The following is a 10,000-nucleotide window of genomic DNA, read 5'->3' as shown; positions in this document are numbered from 1 at the left end:
GTACTTTCTTGCACAGAGACACAAATGCTATTTTTTAAATTTCTTGTTTGGGCAAGCCAAGTTGACAATATGGATAACCCATTGGAACAAGGTACAGGGGTTTGGTCCTGTGGACCCAGAACTGCTTTTTAAATGTTATATTTTAGCTCGCTTGTGAGTAGAATATGCATATGCAGAAATGGCCAAAGACTTTGAAGTGTTTAAGAGAACCTAGTGCATGAGTTGTCAGGAATTTCTTTTTTATTTTGTCGTGGCTGTAATAAAGGAGTATCAAAGGTCAAGCTCTCTCTCTCTCTCTCTCTCTCTCTCTCTCTCTTTCTCTCTCTATCTCTCTCTATCTCTCTCTCTCACACACACACACAGTTTCCACTCAGATAATTGGTATGTGAGAAGCTGTTATGGGCACCCGTTGAAATCCCTGCCTGTGAGTAATTTTGCCATTAGTATTCCTGCATGATATTTTACTGACAGTGGTGCATGCTGTACTTATTGCCAAAGCGTACGTGCATACGTACAGAAATACACATGAACATGAATGTAAATTAGTCAGGATAATTGCAGGTTAAATATATCTAACTGTAGTAATGATGACAACAACAACCACTATAGCAGAGTAATAACAATAGTATTATATAGTAATAACAACAGCAATAATAATAAAAGGCCTTTGCTTTCAGCCAATGCTGGGGGCTTAACCAACGTGACAGCAGTTCAGCTGTGGTTGAATTTTGCCGTGATGTTTCTCGGCTGTGATTAATCCGGATGACGGGCTGCTAATTTTAGCATTAGCAGTGAACTCGGGACCGGTACTCTACCTGGAGAGCTTCTCATTACCAATCAGAGCCTGCGCCGTACCTGACTGGTGCCTACGATGCACTGTGTGACCGGAGGGTCCACAATTAGACTAGCAACTGGACATCTGCACAGAATATCATTTCATTCATGTCAAGGAAGTGATCTAATGCGATCAGTGGAACGGGCAGGGCCAAGGAGTGTGAGAGAGAGGGATGGAGAGAAAGAGAGGGAGGGAGGGAGGGAGAGAGGGATGGAGAGAGATAGGGAGATGGACGGGGGAGGGATGGAGAAAGAGAGTGATAGAGGGAGGGATGGAGAAGGAAGGAGGGATGGAGAGAGAGTGGAGAGAGAGAGAGAGAGAGATCTATCTCAGAAATAGATCTCTGAAATTTGTTGGCATCAGGCCGATGGACCTGGAGTGACACATTAAGATGTGTGTTCTATCTAGACATGCATTATTAATATGATTTTTTAAGACGACAAGCTTGCCTTAGAAATAGGGAGTAGAGTGAGCTATTCATTGGTGGTGTTATGGTGAGCGCTGTGTTTGGCTGATGCTTGCAGTCCTTGGAGAGCCCTGAATTGAATTTGGATTGCACAGTGGAACATTGTGAATCTGGAGCCAAGTGCCATGTGAACGTACACGATTTGCATTTACACATTGTGAATCTAGAGCCAAGTCTCTGCCTAATTGTGTAAAAAAAAAAACATAAAAAAGCTGGATAATGCTTCTGAGGAAGGATTGGTCCGTGCGAGAATAAAATATATGGAAATAGGTCAGAAATCATAAATCGAGGGCTGCTGGGTAGCTCACTGGGTAAAAGCGCGAGCGTAAGCAGTACAGACTCGGGTGGGATCCGGGTGCCAGTGCCGACCGTGGCCAGCAGCCCCGCAGGGCTGGCACACACTGGGCTTCGCCTTGCCCAAGGGATAATGGGAGGGTTTCAGTGGGCGGTGATGGCAGTGCTCATCGCTCGAGCGCCCCCTGCTGGCCAGACGAGGGCCTACGGATTGCTCTCTCTCTCTGCGCACGCGTATGATTGGGTCTCCTCTGCCCCCCCCCCCCCCGCACGTGCATGGGCTGTAGCTGTGGTGTGAAAAGAAGCAGCTGGTTGGCACTGTGTGTTTTAGAGGAGGACACCTGAGTCGTCTTCAGCTCTCCAGAGCTGGCAGCAGGGGGCGTACGTGAGCACGCTTGTACGCAGTTTGCGAATTTTGAACTTTCCAAATTGGGATGGGATTGGAGATGCCAGATTTTTAAATGAAAGGAAAAAAAAATTCGAGAGAAAATACGTTATCTGTGCAGCGCAGAGATTCAGCTGTCTGTGGTCGGAATGGAACCTTCCGGAGGGGTGTTCTCAAAGGGAGAGCCGTCCGAACAAAAGCAGCCGTGCAGATGGAATCAAAGCCTTGTCATGTAAATATGCAGGAGAAGGAGAGAAGAAAAAAATTAACAAGCTTCTGTTTAACAGTCTCCGATAAGAGCAAGTTAAATGTCATAGGAATGGACAGCCGTCCTATTTATTCACAACATTGCCCTGGGTAGAATATGAAACAGATTTTTTTCTTTTAAGAAAACTTCTGGCCAATTCTGGTCAGTTAGTAGAGTAAACAGTGTTTTACTTAGCCGATGAGATGAGTTTGCAAACAAAGAGTGGTTTTGTCCTAGGTAATCGTCACATTAAAAAATGAACATTTCTAAATTAGCTGTCCACTCTGCAGTAGAAATATCTTGAATTGAACAGCTTAATAATTAGTTGAAAATCTAATTTTATAACCTTTCAAAGCTCGGCTCCTCTGTGTTACAGAAAAATATTCTTATCACCTCCTTAATTAGAGAAACTGAATTTTTAAAAATACTTTTGAGGTATGAACTCCAGAATTTAATCTGTTGACTAATTGGCGTGTTTTGTCTGAGCGGAAAAAAGTTATTATGATTAGGAAGGTAGTCGTTATCATCGCCATGGCAATTATGACTCACTTCGTCATTCAGTTGAGATATACTCTGTCAGCCACGGGAGGAAATTTGCTGTAACCCACAGGAAGATAATTTTGGCCAGGAGTCCGTCACACACTCAGTCACAGACAGCTCTGGGTGTGTTTACACAAGGTCTTACCATCATTAGTTCCAGACACTCTCAGCTACTCAGGGGTAATGTAGCTGCAAAGTGGAGGGAGAGCTCTGTGTCCAGTCCACCATAGAAACACAGAGCACCTAGAGCACGCAGTCAATCTCGGCGGGAAAGTCGTTCTGTAACATGGATGACAAGTTTTTGCTTGTTCGTGTGTGTGTGTGTGCGTGCGTGCGTGTGTATGTGTGCGTGTGCGTGTATGTTCAGTGCTGCATTCATCTTTGGCATGATATTACAGTATTGTCATTTTTGTGTATGCTCTGCTTCATGCTCTGCCCATGTTTCATTATCTTAGCTCAAATAATTGATATTTATACGCAAGGACTTTGCCACTGCAATATTTACTGTAAAAATAATTAACACATTGTCACGTTTAATGGCCTAAATAATTGCATCAAACATTTGCATTGCATTGAAACTTAAAAAATAATAATAGTTATAGACTGCCTAGAGCTTGTATTCTATCAAACAGAATTTATACGTATTTGGCCTATCGAAAATATGCATATGTGCTGTCGGCAGTTGTCAATTGAGCGTCTCTATAAAACCGTACTAAGAACAATTTAACAGAGCTACGGTGTATAACCACAAAATCTGAAGCGATGTTTGTTATTTTTATGCAGAGGGAAATGGGACGTGCTAACATAAGCAGTTAAATTACCGACAAATTCCACGAACCGTTTCTGTGTTCACCTCAGGTTCCTTGTTCAGACAAAGGCCTTGGCATGCAATAGTAGTCGCTTCTGAGCCAAGAGCACGGGGGAGAAGGCGCCTGGCTTTGGAGAGCGTCTCATCGTGAGTCTGAAGCGTTTGATATTCACACGACTTCCGCCTTTCGTTGCAGGGCGAGCCAGCGGCTGAAGTCCACCACCATGATGTCAGAAAGGTGTGGCGACTGTGAATGAGCTGCAGGTGAGGCACGTCCTGTACACCCCTCCCCCCCCCGCACCGAGTGGAGGCCGTCCTGTAACACCCCCCCCCCCCCCCCCCCCCCCGCGCGTGGAGGCTGTCCTGTACCCCCCGTCCGGAGTCTGCTGAGATGTGACTTGTCGTTGTTTTTAAGCAATTGTAGTTTTTTCACATGCTTAAATTAATGTGAGCTAAATTTGACCATGTTAAATAATCTATAAATGTATATATATATATTTATATATACACACACACACACACACACACACACACACACACTAGATGGCCAAAACTATGGACACCTCTTCTAATTAGTGGGTTCAGCTACTTCAGCCACACCCGTTGCTAGCAGGTGCATAAAATCAAGCGTACAGCCATGCAATCTCCATAGACTAACATTGGCAGTAGAATGGGTTGTGCTGAAGAGCTCAATGACTTTCAATGTGGCACTGTCATAGGATGCCACCTTTGCAACAAGTCAGTTTGTCAAATTTCTGCCCTGCTAGAGCTGCCCCAGTCAACTGTAAGTGCTGTCGTTGTGAAGTGGAAACATCTAGAAGCAGCAACAGCTCAACCGTGAAGCGGTAGGCCACACAAGCTCACAGAACAGGACGACCAAGTGCTGTAGCACGTACTGCATAATGATCGTCTGTCCTTGGTTGCAACGCTCACTACAGAGTTCCAGACTGCCTCTGGAAGCAACGTCAGCACAAGACCTGTTTGTCAAGAGCTTTGTGAAATGGGTTTTCATGGCCGAGCAGCCACACTCAAGCCCCAGATCGCCGTGCCAAGCTTAGGCTGGAGCGGTGGAAAGCACACCGCCATTGGAGCAGTGGAGAAAACATTCTCTGGAGTGTTGAATAGTGCTTCACTGTCTGGCAGTCTGACAGATGCGTCTGGGTATCGTGAATGCCAGGAGAACACTACCTGCCCGAGTGCACAGTGTTAACTCTAAAGTTTGGTGGAGGAGGAATAACGGTCTGGGGCTGTTTATCATGGTTTGGGTGAGGCCCCTTAGTTCCAGGGAAGGGAATTATTAATGCTACGACTTACAGTGACGTTCTAGAGACTTGTGTGCTTCCAACTTTGTCGCAACAATTTTGGGAAGGCCCTTTCCTGTTTTGGCATGACAGTGCCCCCATGCACAGAGTCCTGACCTCAACCCCATCCAACACCTTTGGGGCGAACAGGGATGCCCACTACGAGCCAGGCCTAATCGCCTAACACCAGCGTCTGACCTCACTAATGCTCTTGTGGCTAAATAGGAGTTATAGCAGCAAAGAAGAGTGGCATTTTCGCCCAGAGAACTGCCACTCACTAGATATTTTCTCTTTTTCAGACCATTCTCTCTAAACCCTAGAGATGGTTGTGCGTGAAAATCCCAGTAGATCAGCAGTTTCTGAAATACTCAAACCAGCCCGTCTGGCACCAACAACCATGCCATGTTCAAAGTCACTTAAATCACCTTTCTTCCCCATTCTGATGCTTGGTTTGAACTTCAGCAGATCGTTTTGACCATGTCTACGTGTCTAAATGCACTGAGTTGCTGCTACGTGATTGGCTGATTAGATATTTGCATTAACGTGCAGTTGAACAGGTATGCCTAACAAAGTGGCTGGTGAGTGTGTGTATATATATATATATATATATATATATATATATATATATATAGATAAATTATAAATTATATATATATGTATATATAGAATTTATTGTTCCTCTTGATTTTAAACATGCTCTTCCTCATTTAGTACCTCTGTTGTACTCAGTCTACCCCATTTCACCTTCTGAAGCCTGAGGAGTTCAGGTCAGGTGATCCAAAAGAGTAATGCTTTAATGTGATAGATTTATGCATTTTCTTCAGTATATGGCCTTATTCTCTCATACCCAGGAGAGGCTCATTGTGTAAATAACAGATGGTGACTTTGAAGGCAAACACACACTGCTCAGAGTTTTTTACTGAAGCATTGTTGATTTAATACTTGTGAAAATTAAGCTTGCAATATTGAAATGGATGTACTGTCCTCAGACAGCTCTCCTTTCCCGCGTACGCTCAGTCTCATTTGATGGAGCAGACTGCTGCTCTCTTATCCTCTCTGCTCACGTCAAGGATTTCATTGACATTCTTGAATGTCATGTTGAAATTAAATCAAAGTCTGTGTGTACGTGCAAATGGGCCTCTAGTTTCCCTGTGCACATGCAAGCATGTCTGTGTGTGTGTGTGAGAGAGAGAGATAGAGAGAGAGAGAGAGCATGCATCCGTGAATTAATTTTGTCTGTACATGTGTCTGCTTGTGTATGTACTTGTGCCTGCGTGCGTTTGTGTGTGTGCATGTACAGTGTGTGTTTTCTGTTTGTATAGGTGTGTGCGTGTGCACATGTAGTGTGTCCGCGAGTGTGTTTGTGCGTATGCATGGGTGTATGTGTGTTTGTGTGTGTGCATGTACAGTATGAGTTTTCTGTTTGTATAGGTGTGTGTGTGTGCACATGTAGTGTGTCCGTGAGTGTGTTTGTGTGTATGCATGGGTGTATGTGTGTTTGTGTGTATGCATGGGTGTATGTGTGTTTGTGTGTGTTAGGCCACCCTGTAGCATCCTCTTGCCTGTTGGCTGATCGCATGGAATTGCCTGACTCTGGGGTAAAAACCGGGCCCTCCTCTTTATTTACCATAACTGGGGTCCCCGCTGGCCTCTTTATTTACCATAACTGGGGTCCCCGCTGGCCTCTTTATTTACCGTAGCTGGCGTCCCTGCTGGCCTCTTTGCTGTGAACGCGTCGCCTCTGGTTTCCCTCGGCAGTACAGCTCTGTGTCCTGGTGGAGACGGGACGTCCGCGGTCCTGTAATGTCCTCGTTTCCCGGGGGGAGCTCTCCGGCTCGGCTCCGCAGGGCTCCAGCGCACACGACAGCGGGTGACACAGGTGCTGCGCCTGAGCTATTGCGTCGCCTAGGCAACCTAACGCACACCGTGGGGTTTCCGTAACGACTCGGATGCCGATGAAGGCGTCCTGGCGGAGTTGCGCACGACAGACCTCGCGCGAAGACGGATCGCGGTTAATTGTATGCGAGGTCGGCCAATCGGAAGGCAGCGCTGATGAGCCTGGGGACGCGCGCGCGGAGCGGAGGGTGTGGCTAGCGCGAGCGGTCACGTGTGAGGGTGGAAGCGCTGGAATTTTTTTACAGGCGCGTCGATCTCTGCATTCCCGGGAATTACAGAGTCGTGCTTCTGTCCCGCCCGAGAGCGGCGCAGTGTACCAGCAGTGCAGTGCAGTGGGTAGGGAGGCGTACTTGTCACTCGGCGGTTGCAGGTTTGACTCCCAGGAGGGGCACTGTCAGTCGAGCGCGGTACTTGATGAAATTTGCTCGGCGCGCGGTAAATTGCTTCAGTGATGGTCCAGCTGTGCAGGCGGACGGTACGCAGAGTGTGTGCTGCTCTGGAGAACAGCGTCTGCTGAACGTAACGCCGGCTTGAGGCCAACGGCAGGCTTGCTGTTTTTTTTTTTCGGCGTGAAGCGGCTCGATGATCCGTAACCGGTGTCCAGCTGAGAGGACCTGCCACAGGGGTCCCTGCACGCCAGGGGTCTGCCGAGAGGAGAAGTAAACCCCTTTGAGCTTCACCTGCGCACCTGCGTGGCAAACAAACACATACCTGTTTAACAGAGAGGCAAGGGCTGTAGGGAGAGGTGCAAGGGTGAGGGGTGCGGGCCGAGGGGTGCGGGGCAGGGGGCGGGGGGGGGGGGGGGTGAGGGGCGAGGGTTGAGCAAGGCAGGGGAGCACCTGCATAAACAGCCTGAGATTAATGCAGCTAACGCTAACCTCCAGGGCCACCCGTTTTTCCTCTCCGTCTGTTTCTCTTTCCACTCCAGGTCTTAATTGCTCAATTGAGGGCTTTTGTTTGCGCGCGTTTCCGCTCTCTTGGAAAAGCGCATCTCTATCACCCCCCCTCCTCACCGCCCCCCCCACAGAGATTTACATACAGAAGCCATTATTAACCTATCAGCTCAGATATCACAGCGCATTCATTCCTGCTCCGATGGCTTTGCTATTCACTCGTATTTAATTATTTCAAATCTTCTCGTTCATATGGCTGGAGGCGGCGTGGATTCTTCCATGTTATACGTTTATCCTATGGCTGGAGTGCGGAGCAATGAACCCCCAACGAACCCCCAACGAACCCCCAATATGAGAACCTGAACCTGAGGAGGACGAGGAGCCCATTCAGCCCATGGAGGCTCGGTGTTAGCCTGCAGACAGAGGGCCCGGTGCGCTAAGACCTTCAGCATGTGCAAAACTGTGCAGTAACACAACTAACCAATGATCGGTGCGAAGCAAACGCCCAGACCAATCATTGCTCATGTTATTGGTTCTGTGTGTGCTAAAGGTCTTGGAAAAGGCCCGGCTGAAGTTTACTGTAGCCTCTCTGTGGCGTATGGTTCTGTTGGTGTTGATGGGACATTTTGTTGTGGGTAATGCATGCTGTAGGGAATCCTGGCTCTCCCCCCTGATCGTATCATGCTGCTACACCCTGGGGCTGTAGACTGCCAGTGGGTGAGAACACCTCTCCAGAATTCAGAAGGCCCAGCAGAGTAACATAACCTTGGCATGCTTACACACACACGCACTCTTACACACACACACGCACACTAATAGACTCTCTCTGTCACACGCTCACACACACACACAAGCACACACACACACACACACACAAGCACACACACACACACGCACACATACACTCTCACATGCACACACACACCCGCACACACACACACTCGTACACTCACACTCACACACACACACACACACACACACAGACAAGCACACGCACGCTCACACACGTGCACATTTGCAGAAATCAATGGTTGACCACAAACATACACACACACACACACACACACAGATACACACACAAGCAGGCACACACTCACACAGTAAAATAGCATGGCAATTCTACCGTCTCCCATGTTTTAATCTCTCTTTATTTTAGTATGTCTCACACACACACACACACACTCACAAACACAGGCGCACACATTTTCCTGAGTGCATTTGATAGAGCTCTTGGGACATTTACTGTGATAGAAAATGTGTAAGGAGATTGATATAGACTGATACCCATCTCGTCAGCACACTGCTCTGGTCCTCGCTTTCCAAATGATCAATAGTGTGTCAGTGTCAGATCAGGGCTCTTGGTTAATTGGAGGGATGAATCAAGTACTGCTGCCACTGCAGTACTAGGTAGGACAAAGGCCTTTCACTCTGTGTGTGTGTTTGTTTGTGTGTGGTGTGTGTGTGTGTGTGTGAGCATGTGTATACATATGCCTGTGCATGTGTGTATGCATGCATGTGTGCTTGTATACACGTAAGTGTACATGCATATGTGCATCTCTGCGATCATGTGTTTGTATGTGTAGGTGCATAGTTCTGTGTGTGTGCATGTGGTGTGTGTGTATGTATGCGTGTGTGTGGGTGTATGTTTGTGTGTGTAGGTGTATGTATGCATGCATGTGTGTGTATGTGTGTGTGTGTGTGTATGCGTGCATGTGTGTGTGTGAACTAATGTGGCAGAAAACCCTACTCTAATTTCACTGAGTGGATAAAACAAACCCTGGATACCTGGAATTGCGGCAGAATTGGACAAGAACTTAGCGGAAGAGGACACAGGTGAACAGAGGGGGAGAAACCACTGGAACAGGAAGGAGCAGCGGTGGAACAGGAAGGAGCAGCGGTGGAACAGGAATGAGCAGCGGTGGAACAGGAAGGAGCAGCGGTGGAGCAGCGGTGGAACAGGGGGGAGCAGCGGCGGTTCTGCACAGAACAAGCAGCCCGTTACTGCAGACCGATGATCAACGCTGGGGAACAGGAGCCATCTGTTCTCCGCACCTGAAGGTTAAATATATCGAGTGAAAGCTGTTCGTATGTGTTTGTGTGTATTTGAGCCTGTGCAGGTATATGTGCACATAGTGTGTGTTTCCATTTTTATATTTGTGTGTGTTTGTGGGTGTGTGTGTCTGTGAGCGTGTGTGAGTGTGTGTGTGTGTGTGTGTGAGTATGTGTGTGTGTGTGTGTGACATCATGGGCTCACGTATGTGTGAGTACAGTAGGTGAGATGAGCTCTCAGGCAGGTCCGTGAGTGTGGAAAGGCCAATCAGCATCACAGCTGCCC

The 10,000-nt window shown here is 47.5% G+C and overlaps 1 protein-coding gene across 2 annotated transcripts in view; it reads left to right on the top strand.

The window, feature by feature from the left end:
- Positions 1-10,000, top strand: part of lrrc4ca (leucine rich repeat containing 4C, genome duplicate a) — a 118,269-nt gene that overhangs the window by 93,515 nt on the left and 14,754 nt on the right. For both annotated transcript variants that reach the window (XM_035394876.1, XM_035394875.1), the window contains exon 2: positions 3,772-3,841. The gene's annotated coding sequence lies outside the window, so the exon portion shown is untranslated. The remainder of the gene's footprint in view (positions 1-3,771; positions 3,842-10,000) is intronic.

Source organism: Anguilla anguilla, chromosome 16 (assembly GCF_013347855.1).
Source record: "Anguilla anguilla isolate fAngAng1 chromosome 16, fAngAng1.pri, whole genome shotgun sequence".
Taxonomy (NCBI): domain Eukaryota; kingdom Metazoa; phylum Chordata; class Actinopteri; order Anguilliformes; family Anguillidae; genus Anguilla; species Anguilla anguilla.
This window is presented reverse-complemented; position numbering and strand designations above follow the sequence as displayed.